This window comes from Mercenaria mercenaria, chromosome 2 (assembly GCF_021730395.1).
Source record: "Mercenaria mercenaria strain notata chromosome 2, MADL_Memer_1, whole genome shotgun sequence".
NCBI classification, from domain to species: domain Eukaryota; kingdom Metazoa; phylum Mollusca; class Bivalvia; order Venerida; family Veneridae; genus Mercenaria; species Mercenaria mercenaria.
The window spans coordinates 8,192,190-8,206,116 of NC_069362.1; the positions used below are offsets into that span (position 1 = coordinate 8,192,190).

The 13,927-nt window shown below is 35.1% G+C and overlaps 1 long non-coding RNA gene across 1 annotated transcript; it reads left to right on the plus strand.

Annotated features, from left to right (window-relative positions):
• Positions 1–1,740: 1,740 nt before the first annotated feature.
• On the plus strand, positions 1,741–8,916 carry LOC128550341 (uncharacterized). Its single transcript, XR_008368227.1, has 2 exons — positions 1,741–1,970; positions 6,729–8,916. It is a non-coding gene; the product is annotated as an uncharacterized LOC128550341 (long non-coding RNA).
• The last annotated feature ends 5,011 nt before the right edge of the window (positions 8,917–13,927 follow it).

Consider the following 13,927-nt stretch of genomic DNA (forward strand, 5'->3'; position numbering starts at 1 on the left):
AGAGGGCATGGTCACTTTTCCTGATATGTATATATATATAAAACTGCTGTTCCAGTTTTGAAATAATTTAACACAAATGGGCCTTTTGTGACCTTCTATAAAGACTACAAATTATTTTTTTGTTATAAACATGGGTGTCAGGGTAATTGTCACTTTTTCCATATTTGTAATATTGGAAACTTTAAAAATGTTCTGGTCAGAAACAGCAGGGCCAATTTTAAGACAAATTTACATTAACTATCTACCATTATTGTTCAGCTTATTCCTTTTCATTCAGAAATCATGGCGGGGGGGGGGGGGGGGGGGGGGGGGGGGTGTCATGACCTAATACTCACCAGTCCTAAGTATTACATTTTCTACATTAACATTTTTTCAGAAGGGCTCTCATGTTATTACTGATACATTTTTATTAAATGAAGCATGTGTTCCAGATCATTTTACCTTGGAGTTTTAATGTATATATAGTTACTACAAAATTAATGCTAACTAAAAAAAATCTTTCATCATTATACATAATGTTATCTACGGTGAAACTTTATATAATTAAGAAAATGACCATTGATACTTTCCCATTTATTGATATTGAGTTAAATTAATATTAACCCTTAGCCTGCTAAATTTCTAAAATGGTCTGGTCCGTCATTCAATACGGGCAATACTATTTATTACTTGATGGGGTTTTCACTGAAAATTTACTGACTGAATAGCGAACAGTGCAGACCATGATCAGACTGCATGGATGTGCATGCTAATCTTGGTCTGCACTGGCCACAAAGGCAGAATCACTTGCTGCCAGCAGGCTAAAGGTTAACTAGAAAATAGTATATTCCAAGTGGTGACTTTTTTTTTCATAAAATAAAATTGTTGTCTGCATTTCAGATATTTTCTCATAGTTGATCCCTCCACTGTAACAAACCTATATTATCAACACATAAATGCATATTTCAGATTGGTACTTGAAAGTCAATGGTTGATCATGATGACCATCTTTTATTATCCCCCGCCGATGAAATCGGGAGGGGGGTATTGAAATGGCGTTGTCCGCCCGTCAGTCCGTCCGTCCGTCCGTCCGCAGCCATTTCTCAGTAACTACTTGGTAGAATTTCATGAAACTTGAAATAAACATGAACCAACATACTGCGATGATGCCCGTCAAGTTTTTTTTTTGATCGGTCAATTTCCCTCAGAGTTATTGCCCTTGATTTAATAAAAAATGTCCGTCTGCAGCCATTTCTCAGTAACTAACAGGTAGAATTTCATCAAATTTGAAATAGACATGAACCAAGATACTGCGCTGATGCCTGTCAAGTTTTTTTTTGATAGGTCAATTTCCCTCGGAGTTATTGCCCTTGATTTAATGAAAAATGTCCGTCTGCAGCCATTTCTCAGTAACTAGCAGGTAGAATTTCATCAAACTTGAAATAGACATGAACCAAGATACTGCGACGATGCCCTTCAAGTTTTTTTTCGATTGGTCAATTTTCCATATAGTTATTGCCCTTTAATTGTTTAAAAATCCACAGATCTGTACATAACAAACCAACCAATTGGAAGAATTTCATTAAACTTCTTTCATTCTTTTCCATGAACATTTATTATAAACATGTGATGTTATGTACCTACACCTGGTCACCACCTTACCTTGGTCACCCCCCCCCCCCCCCCCCCCCCTCCCCCAATTTTTCATTTTTTGTTTTCTATCAATATTTATAATCAACATGTAAACTGTTGTATCCTCACCCCACCTCCCACCCAAACAAACCATTCATTTTCTTTTAATTTGATTTTGACTAATGAAATTATTTGCTTCTTGGTAACATCCTTAACTTTTTGCTGGTTATATTTTTTTGCCGTTCCTCAACTCTGACCCTTTCCGCGGAGGATTCCAATTCATCGAATTTGCTTGTTTAATGGAGAAAGAAACCAATATTTGCAGCTGGACAGGTTGTCACCACAGTTCAATGATTTAGGTAAGGATGGACATTCTTACAGATCTATATATGAACACGGTGAATGGTTCTTTATAAAAGTATTTGTAATTTATACTTTATAAGTTACAAATCTCATAGACTAGCCACTACACTGATAATTAAGAATTTGTCCAAAAAATTCAACCTTTGTCATTTTTCTTACTTTGATGTAAAAGTGTCAGATGCCAGTCTAATTTAGTGATTTCATAGACTAGCCACAAGACTGATAATTAAGAACTTGTCCAAAAAATTCAACCTTTGTCATTTTTCTTACTTTGATGTAATAGTATCTGATGCCAGTCTAATTTAGTGATTTCATAGACTAGCCACTAGACTGATAATTAAGAATTTGTCCAAACAATTCAACTTTTGTCATTTTTCTTACTTTGATGTAATAGTGTCAGGAGTGATTTCATAGACTAGCCACTAGACTGATAATTAAGAATTTGTCCCAAAAAAATCAACCTTTGTCATTTTTCTTACTTTGATGTAATAGTGTCAGATGCCAATCTAATTTAGTGATTTCATAGACTAGCCATAGACTGATAATTAAGAATTTGTCCAAAAAATTCAACCTTTGTCATTTTTCTTACTTTGATGTTATAGTGTCAGATGCCAGTCTAATTTAGTGATTTCATAGACTAGCCACTAGACTGATAATTAAGAATTTGTCCAAAAAATTCAACCTTTGTCATTTTTCTTACTTTGATGTTATAGTGTCAGATGCCAGTCTAATTTAGTGATTTCATAGACTAGCCACTAGATTGATAACTAAGAATTTGTCCAAAAAATTCAACCTTTGTCATTTTTCTTACTTTGATGTAATAGTGTCAGATGCCAGTCTAATTTAGCGATTTCATAGACTAGCCACTAGACTGATAATTAAGAATTTGTCCAAAAAATTCAACCTTTGTCATTTTGAGGTTTATAACCAAATGGGACATAGGAAAATATTAAAAAAATCTTCTTCTCAAAAACCAGAAGCCCTAGAGCTTAGATATTTGACATGTAGTATTGCCTAGTGGACCTCTACTAAAGTTGTTTAGATTATGACCCGGAGGTCAAAATTGACCCTGACCCTAGGGGTCACTTGATTTTACATAGGAAAATCTTCAAAAAAAATCTAAAAATAAACCAGAAGGCCTAGAGCCTATATATTTCACTTGTAGCATTGCCTCGTGGACCTCTACAAAATTTGTTCAAATCATGTCCCCTGGGGTCAAAATTGACTCCGCCCCAGGGGTGATTTGATTTTACATAGGAAAATCTTCAAAAAATTTATATAAAATAAACCATGTAGCATTGCCTAGTAGACTTTTACAAAATTTATTCAAATCATGACCCCGCCCCATGGGGTTACTTGATTGTACATAGAAAAATCTTCTAAAAATAAACCAGAAGGCCTAGAGCTTAGATATTTGACATGTAGCATTGCCTAGTGGACCTCTACAAAAAGTTTTAAAATCTTGTTTTTAGCTCACCTGTCACATATTGACAAGGTGAGCTTTTGTGATCACGCAGCGTCCGTCGTCTGTGCGTGCGTTCGTCCGTCCGTCCGTAAACTTTTGCTTGTGACCACTCTAGAGGTCACATTTTTTATGGGATCTTTATAAAAGTTGGTCAGAATGTTCATCTTGATGATATCTAAGTCAAGTTCGAAACTGGGTCACGTGCCATCAAAATCTAGGTCAGTAGGTCTAAAAATAGAAAAACCTTGTGACCTCTCTAGAGGCCATATATTTCACAAGAGCTTCAAGAAAATCGGTCAGAATGTTTACCTTGATGATATCTAGGTCAAGTTTGAAACTGGGTCACGTGCCGTCAAAATCTAGGTCAGTAGGTCTAAAAATAGAAAAACCTTGTGACCTCTCTAGAGGCCATATATTTCACAAGAGCTTCATGAAAATCGGTCAGAATGTTTATCTTGATGATATCTAGGTCAGGTTCGAAACTGGGTCACGTGCCGTCAAAAACTAGGTCAGTAGGTCTAAAAATAGAAAAACCTTGTGACCTCTCTAGAGGCCATATATTACATAAGATCTTCATGAAAATTGGTCAGAACATTCACATTGACGATATCTAGGTCAAGTTTGAATCTGGGTTACGTGCCGTCAAAAACTAGGTCAGTAGGTCAAATAATAGAAAAACTTTGTGACCTCTCTAGAGGCCATATTTTTCATGGGATCTGTATGAAAGTCGGTCTGAATGTTCATCTTGATGATATCTAGGTCAAGTTCGAAACTTGGTCACGTGCGATCAAAAACTAGGTCAGTAGGTCTAAAAATAGAAAAACTTTGTGACCTCTTTAGAGGCCATATATTTCATGAGATCTTCATGAAAATTAGTCAGAATGTTCATCTTGATGATATCTAGGTCAAGTTTGCAAGAGGGTCACGTGCCTTCAAAATCTAGGTCAGTAGGTCAAATAATAGAAAAACCTTGTGACCTCTCTAGAGGCCATATTTTTCATGGGTACTTTATGAAAGTTGGTCAGAATGTTCATCTTGATGATATCTAGTTCGAGTTCAAAAGTGGGTCACGTGCCATCAAAAACTAGGTCAATAGGTCAAATAATAGAAAAACTTTGTGACCTCTCTATAGGCCATATATTACATAAGATCTTCATGAAAATTGGTCAGAACATTCACCTTGATGATATCTAGGTCAAGTTTGAATCTGGATCATGTGCTGTCAAAAACTAGGTCAGTAGGTCAAATAATAGAAAAACCTTCTGACCTCTCTAGAGGCCATATTTTTCATGGGATCTGTATGAAAGTCGGTCTGAATGTTCATCTTGATGATATCTAGGTCAGGTTCGAAACTAGGTCACGTGCAATCAAAAACTAGGTCAGTAGGTCTAAAAATAGAAAAACTTTGTGACCTCTCTAGAGGCCATATATTTCATGAGATCTTCATGAAAATAAGTCAGAATGTTCACCTTGATGATATCCAGGTCAAGTTCGCAAATGGGTCACGTGCCTTCAAAATCTAGGTCAGTAGGTCAAATAATAGAAAAACCTTGTGACCTCTCTAGAGGCCATATTTTTTATGGGATCTGTATGAAAGTTGGTCAGAATGTTCATCTTGATGATATCTAGATCGACTTCAAAAGTGGGTCACGTGCCATCAAAAACTAGGTCAATAGGTCAAATAATAGAAAAACCTTGTGACCTCTCTAAAGGCCATATTTTTCATGGGATCTGTATGAAAGTTGGTCTGAATGTTCATCTTGATGATATCTAGGTCAAGTTCGAAACAGGGTCATGTGCGGTCAAAAACTAGGTCAGTAGATCTAAAAATAGAAAAACCTTGTGACTTCTCTAGAGGCCATACTTTTTAATGGATCTTCATAAAAATTGGTCAGAATGTTTATCTTGATGATATCTAGGTCAAGTTCGAAAGTGGGTTACGTGCCTTCAAAAAGTAGGTCAGTAGGTCAAATAATGAAAAAACATTGTGACCTCTCTAGAGGCCATATTTTTCATGGGATCTGTATGAAAGTTGGTCTGAATGTTTATCTTGATGATATATAGGTCAAGTTTGAACTGGGTCAACTGCGATCAAAAACTAGGTCAGTAGGTCTTGAAATAGAAAAACCTTGTGACCTCTCTAGAGGCCATACCCTTGAATGGATCTTCATGAAAATTGGTCAGAATGTTAACCTTGATGATATCTAGGACAAGTTTGAAGCTGGGTCACGTGCCTTTAAAAACTAGGTCAGTAGGTCAAATAATAAAAAACCTTGTGACCTCTCTAGAGGCCATACTTTTCATGTGATCTATATGAAAGTTGGTCTGAATGTTCATCTTGATGATATCTAGGTCAAGTTTTAAACTGGGTCAACTGCTATCAAAAACTAGGTCAGTAGGTCAAAAATTATCAAAATCTTTTGACCTCTCTAGAGGCCATATTTTTCAATGGATCTTCATGAAAATTGATCTGAATGTTCACCTTGATGATATCTAGGTCAGTTTCGAAACTGGGTCACGTGCGGTCAAAATATAGGCCAGTAGGTATAAAAATAGATAAACCTTGTGACCTCTCTAGAGGCCATATTTTTCATGAGATCTTCTTGAAAATTAGTGAGAATGTTTACCTTGATGATATCCAGGTAAAGTTCAAAACAGGGTCACGTACCTTCGAAAACTAGGTCAATAGGTCAAATAATAGAAAAACCTTGTGACCTCTCTAGAGACCATATTTTTCAATGGATCTTCATGAAAATTGGTCAGAATTTTTATCTTGATAATATCTAGGTCAGGTTTAAAACTGGGTCACATGAGCTCAAAAACTAGGTCACTATGTCAAGTAATAGAAAAAACAACGTCATACTCAAAACTGGGTCATGTGGGAAGAGGTGAGCGATTCAGGACCATCATGGTCCTCTTGTTTAAAGTTACTTTAAGAAAATTTCAACTATATTTTCTCATAATTCTTTTGATTGCTTTTTATTATGATCTTTTGACCTTGAAGACTTGTCCTTAAGTGCAATGATAACAGGTGAGCGATATAGGGCCATCGTGGCCCTCTTTTTGTTTTTCTTGGGTTTTTTTTGCTACATTAAAATGTTGAATGTCAGTGTGACCTTCGTATAAAGTAGCATATTATGAAGCAAAAAGCAGACTTGTTAAAAAGAATGATTTAAAAGGAAAATGTTTTTGATAAAACCAAATTTAGTTATTTCTATATGCAATATATTTGTCATTTGATACTGCAATTAAGTGACATCATTATAAAATATATTTCTATCTATTTTAGGTCAGACATCAGCTTTAGAAGTTGCTTTCTTGGCACATCATGCTGTCCAGTGGAGTTCATACCATATGCCAGGCCTTTATACATAGTCAAAGAAGATGAATTTGTTATTCAATTTGTGAAATTTGATTTAGCGAGGACTTTCATATATGATGATTATATTCAGCAGATTATCTTCAAGTGTGCACTTTCTAGAATCACAGTTTCTAGGAGGTTTTCAGTTTAAAGTTAGATTAATTGAAAAATAAGGGGAGCTATCATACTCACCATGGTATCGACATTGGCATTACACCAGGTTTAAGTTTTTCTTACCAGTCCATATTTTAAAAGGACCTTTTGACAGTATTGAAACTTACAACAGTAATGTATCATCATTATACCAAGTTTTAGGCAAGAGTACATAACTCCATCAAGGATTTGACTGAACTATGGCCCTTTTAAACTTTTGTCACTTGTTTATAATAATAGTCTCTCTATATAGGCAAGAGTTCATAACACTGTAGAGTATTTTGGATGAATTATGTCCCTTTTGGACTTTGAAATTGGTTCAGTTTTTGTACAAGTCCACATTTTGACAAAACATTTTGGCATATAGCTTTGAATCTTTCAACACTAAGTCTTACCATTACAATAATATAACTTAAAATAGTTGTTCAACATCATCAATCATCACCCACATCATATTACACAAGATGCATAACTCTTGCACTAAAATTTAATGAATTGTGCCCGTTTTGCTTAAAATGTACTTTGTATAGTGTTTTGATACACTTTATCTTTATCTCTCATATTACTTAATATTTTTAAAACAGACTTAGTTATTATGCAATATCTTCATCCGCCGTTGGAGTCATTAAACACAATAGTGACAGCTCCAGTGTTCTCAGATGTGCCCAGGCTCACTATCCAGCACCGAAATAGTCGAGCATGCTAACTGAGACAATCAGGTAGATAACTATGGACAGATTTTATGTCAAATCACCTCCCTTTATTTCAAATTGAAATGGGTACATCAGTGTAACTAATGAAGATACTGTTATGCCACCAGATTGACTTGGACACTCAGTGAAGATACATATTGACTGAATTTATGACAAAAGTACCTCCCTTTATTTTTTATGTAAATGAATATATTTAGCAGCTTCTAATGAAATTGGTTTGAAAGGTTTTTTATGTCTACCATGGTAAGATATAGTCATGTTAGATAACTCTTGCTTGAATGTTTATAGATATGAATACTTCTCTTATATATTATTGTGAAACTTGTACTGTGTATCTTCTACATGCATGTACCAATACATGATTACCTTCCCTGATTTTTATAAAAATGGATTTATCTCAGTAAGCATATATATAGGACTCATTTGAAATTTCATTATTGTCATTTTGTTGGACAGAGACAATTATTGTAGATTATATTGACTGATTTTATGCCAAGTTACATTCCTTCGTTTCTTGTTAAAATAGGTGTATCTCAGTAACCAATGAAGATACTGATTTGAAGTGTCATTTATGCAATGAAATGGACTCGGACAATCAGGGTAGATAACTTTTGACTGGATTTATGACAAATAACCTCTCTTTATTTTATGTAAATGAATATATATCTCAGCAGCATCTAATGAGATTGCTTTAAAATGTTATGTAAGTCTTCCAGGGTAAGAAATAGTCATGCCAGTACAAAAATGCAGCATTTGAGCCTAGGACCCTCAAACATGATATGAAGATTGACCCTGACTAGTATGTGACCCACAGGTCAAAAGGGACTGTTAAATGAATTTTTTATCCTGATGATATTTAATGTGTAGCACTCTCGTCTAAAGTATTTTTGATTTATATGGAAAACAGCAGTGTTGGACAGAATTGGATGAAAAGTACATTGTTAGAACTTCAAATATGCAACATAAAGGTGAATATAGGTAAATTTATAAATTCTCACCACAGGATCTGTGGGTTAGTGGCTTTGATTTGTATAAATTCTGTACATAGGTCTATAACCTTAATCTGCTGAGAATTTCTTCCCTTAAATGATGGATAAGTCTTTAATATTGAAATAAATTTGCATCTGTGCTCCTATGGCATTATTAGGAAAGACACGTTATTATACATTGTAACAGTTGGTGTTTAGATCCTATAATTTGTTGATTTATTAATAATAAAACATAAAATAAATGTTGAAAGTTTCATAAAAGATCGTTTCTTATGATTTTCCATTTAACTCCCATCCAGTTTAAACCCATCCAGTTTGTTAAACACTTCTTGAAAAATATTTTTAAGGAGTCTTAGAGTTTCATACCTGATAACTATAAATTAATGAGCCGCGCCATGAGAAAATCAGCATAGTGGGTTTGCGACCAGCATGGGTCCGGACCAGACTGCGCATCCGCGCAATTTTGTCAGGATCCATGCTGTTTGCTAACAGTTTCTCCAATTCCAATAGGCTTTAAAAGCGAACAGCAGAGATCCTGACCAGAATGTGCGGATGTGCAGGCTGTTCCGGATCCATGCTGGTCGCAAACCCACAATGTTGGTTTTCTCATGGCACGGCTCATATTTTTTGATTGACCTACTTAGATAAATATTATGTTAGACTTCATTTACCCGAGGGGTAATATATCGGACGTCATGCTGTAATCTGACGTCATAATTGATGTCATAATGGTCTCTTACCAGTCCATGCGTCAACCGTTGTTTATCGCAGAATATATAGAGCTTTATTTCCTTGTTTATTAGTAATCAAGGCGTTAGTCCGGGTGGTTAAATACTGCAGCATCAGAACGATGAACCTTGGTAAATTAGAAAATTAATCAAAAGAAGGCCTCGATTGTTTTCATTCTGACATGCACATTGACATTTTTATGCCCCCCTTCGGAGTAGGATGAGTATATCGTTTTGCAGATGTTTGTCAGTCGGTCGGTATGCAATCGGTTTCCGGATGATAACTCAAAAACTCTTGAGCTAGGATCATTAAGTTGATAGAGAGATTGGTCATATAAGTCCAATTTAAATAAAATATATAGAAAATAATGAAACTATTCTAAAAAGAAAGACTATTTTTATGGAAAAAAATCCCATTTTTTCAAGTATGTGGCTTTGATGCACACCCCCGATTTGATGCGCGCCTGAATACCCAAGTATTTATACCGTTGATGCAGAAATCATTCCTGAATAATTTTATATATCATATTGTTATATATGTCTAAAAGCTAAGACCGCCCGTGCGATTATCACAGCTATACCCGAAACCGTGTGATTCTCCACGCCGTTTTTTTTAGAGCCCGTTGTCCAAATGGCTGTTCGGTGTCCGTCCGTATTTCTTTGTCCTGACCATAAGTTTGTCATTGATTGATGTGGGATTTTAAAATAACTTATCACAATTGTTCACCAATCATTAGACGGCGTGTCGCGTGCAACACCCGTGTCAACATCTTACGGTCAAGGTCACACTGAGTTTAAAGGTCAAATACGGCTATTATTGACTTTGTCTGGACAATAACTTCGTCATTGAATGTGGGATTATAAAATGACCTGGCACAATTGTCACCATCGTGAGATGGTGTTTCACATGCAACACCGGCGTCAATATCTTAATGGTCAAGGTCACACTTGGAGTTTAATGGTCAAATATTGCTATAATTGACCTTGTCCGGACAAGAACTTTGTCATTGAATGTGGGATTTTAAAATGATTTGGCACAATTCTTCATCACCATGAGACGGCGTATCGCGCGCAAACACCTGTGTCAATATCTCAAAGGTTAAGATCACACTTGGAGTTTAAAGGTCAAATGTGGCTATAACTGACCTTGTCCGGACAATAACTTTGTCATTGAATGTGGGATTATAAAATAACCTGACACAATTGTTTTATTTGGCACAAATGTTTGTCTCAGTGAGACAGAGTTTCGTGTGCAACTCCGAGTCCTTTTGTCAGCCGGCGGGCACGACATGTTGCCCTTGGGCATCTCGTTTTCAAAGTATATATGTCTAATACTAAGACCGCCCGTGCGATTATCACGGCTATACCCGAAACCGCGTGATTCTCACGCCGTTTTTTCAAAGGATGTGGCTTTGATGCACACGACCGATTTGATACAAGCCTGAATACCCAATTATTTATACCCGTTTATGCAGAAATCATTCCTGAATAATTTTATTTACCATATTGGTACATATGTCTAAAACTAAGACCATCCGTGCGATTATCACGGCTATACCCGAAACCGTGCGATTCTCACGCCGCCACATAGTTATCGCAAGATACGGAAACCTTAAGACAAATTTTAATATGAATTACTTTATTGCTTTTCCCATTTTTTTTCAAAATATGTTGCTTTCATGCTCACTATAGAGTTGCTACACACATGAATATTAAATAAATAAATAAATAAATAAATACGCCGCAAAAAATGCCTAGTACCCGCCCAGGCACTGGATTATTTTATAATTTATCTGCTCGTGGTTAAGCATTTCAGTCCAATTTAAATAAAATATATTGAATAAAACTAAAACTATTTTAAAAAGAAAGGCAAATATTTTCATAAAAAATCCCTTTTTTTTTTCAAGGTATGTGGCTTTGATGCTCACCTCCGAATTGATACGCGCCTGAATACCCAATTATTTTATATCCGTTGATGCAGAAATCATTCCTGAATAATTTTATGTATCATTTTGGTAAATATGTGTAAAACTAAAACCGCTCGTGCGATTATCACGGCTATACCCGAAACCGCGTGATTCTCACGCCGCCGAGTAATTATCACAATATACGGAAACCTTTTAAGACAAATTTTAATATGAAATGCTTTATTGATTTTCCATTTTTTAACATAGTTTAGTTTACAGTTTATTTGTTTATTTCAGTCTCATCCATTTACATGTTTACAGTATAAAAACATGACATATACATAATAAAACACAAGTAAATGGCCACTCAAATTTGAATTACAAGAGACTATATATATAAAATTTCTACATATCACATATTTCACATAAATCAATTCTCATATATTACAGTAAAAAGCAAGACATGTCTGCTAATCATAACACAAAGATGTGTCCTAAAATTTAATTAAAAAAAAAGGGTTATAAGACACTGAACCAGATTAGACAGGTGCACTAAATGTGCGCTAGTAAAAATGGCTTAAAGAATCAAGTATCCCCACCAATCAGATTGGTAGTGAACAGATTAGCTGATATCTCTTACTTAACACTAAAATACTGTAATTATTTAAAAGAATCTACATACAATTTAGTAAAAAAAATTATAAATAAATAAAAGCCTATCTATACAGGTACATTAAACTGTGTTTATATTATATAAAGTATTACTTCTTTTTTTAAGTATATCATTACAGGTTTTTGCAACTATTCTTATCAAATTTGGATGTGTGAATAACAGAACCAGTTTATCATTGTCATTTAGACTCCCAAAGTTTACAAATATAGAAGTGACCTTTTCTAATAGAAGTCTTCGTTCAACAGTATAAAGCGGACAGCATAGAATAACATGTATCTCTGATTCTACAGCATTACAACCAAATGGGCACAATCGTTGATTTTCTGTTAAACCTTCGTAACGACCCGTTTCGAGTCTTATGGGTGCAACACCGCACCTGAATCTAGACAATGCAGATCTATGAGAGAAAGGCATAAGCAACTTACAATAAGGTTCTACATTACACTCATTCTTAAACATTCTGTAGGTTCGTAACTTATTTTGACCAGCACCATTGACACCAGTTAATCTTGAAATGTCAGTAGACCATTTTTCTAAATGAGTATTTAACAAAACAGTAGACATAGTTTCAATTAAGCGTTTTCTTGAGAAAGGTAATTGCAAGAAGTCATTTAACTCTAAACACTTAAATTTTTCTTTAACAATAAATGGCCAGTTCTTACATCTTGAGTTACCTTTCTTAAAGGACCAGCTAAAGATCTTTTTATTTATACGTGTATTTTCATAACTCAGACAGCGATACCAATGATTACATACTGAAGTCCACTGATCTATAAGGATTGGCTTCCAACCCATTTCACCATAAACAGCCACATTTGGTGTATATTTTCCTGTTCCAAGTAGAATCTCATGGCCCGGTGGTGGACTGCATTTATACATGAAAATACCTTAGTTCCCCAAATTGAGGAGCCATATGTTATAATTGGGACAACAATTGAATAATACAGTTTTTGTATACATCATATGGTAAGCCTCCATTGTTTTTAAAGCGAGCAATGAGAAGACCCAGGGCACGTCCAGCACTCTGGGCAACAACTTTTGCTGTTACATTATAATCAAGGTGTTCTGTCAACATAATACCAAGGTACAAATACTGACTGACATAATCTAATTTTGATTCACCACATACAAATAAATAATCAGATCTTTGAACAGAGGTAGGTCTAAAATGTACAATATTGCTCTTGCTGGTATTAACAGACATACAATTAATTTTACACCAATCATTTAACATATTTAACATGAATTGCAAATCAGCTTCATTTTCAGCAATCAAGACAATGTCATCTGCATAAAGCAAAATACACACCTTTTGATTATCAATATAGACACCTTTCTCTGTACTTTTCAACATTAATGCTAGATCATTAATGTAGATATTAAAAAGAACAGTAGACAATGAACAGCCTTGACGTAAGCCTGTATTGACAGAAAACCAGTCAGTAAAATATCCATTAAGTCGTACACATGAAGAGATATTACTGTAAAGAGATCTTACTGCCGATAGCATTTTGGTTGATATACCAATTTCAATTAATTTTTGCCAAAGGCGGTTTCTGTTAATGGAATCGAAGGCCTTTTTGAAATCAATGAAAGCACAAAAAGTTGAGAGACGGTTTTTCTTGCGTGTATCAATGATATTTGTCAAACTAGAGATGTGATCTACAGTGCTACGCTTACTTCGAAAGCCATTTTGCTCTTCAACAATAACATCTCTTTCATCAGTCCAGGATACAATACGGTTATTCAAATACCAGAATACATTTTATACATTGTAGCAGCTAGTGATATACCACGGTAAGAGAGCGGATCTCTTTTGTCATTACAACTTGCTTTGGGAATAGGGGTTATGATACTCTTCGTCCAGAGTGAAGGGACCTGACCTGTTTCAAAACATACATTGAACAAGCTATGCAGAATAAACAAAGAAGAATCATTTTTTAGAACCTCTGAAGGAATATTGT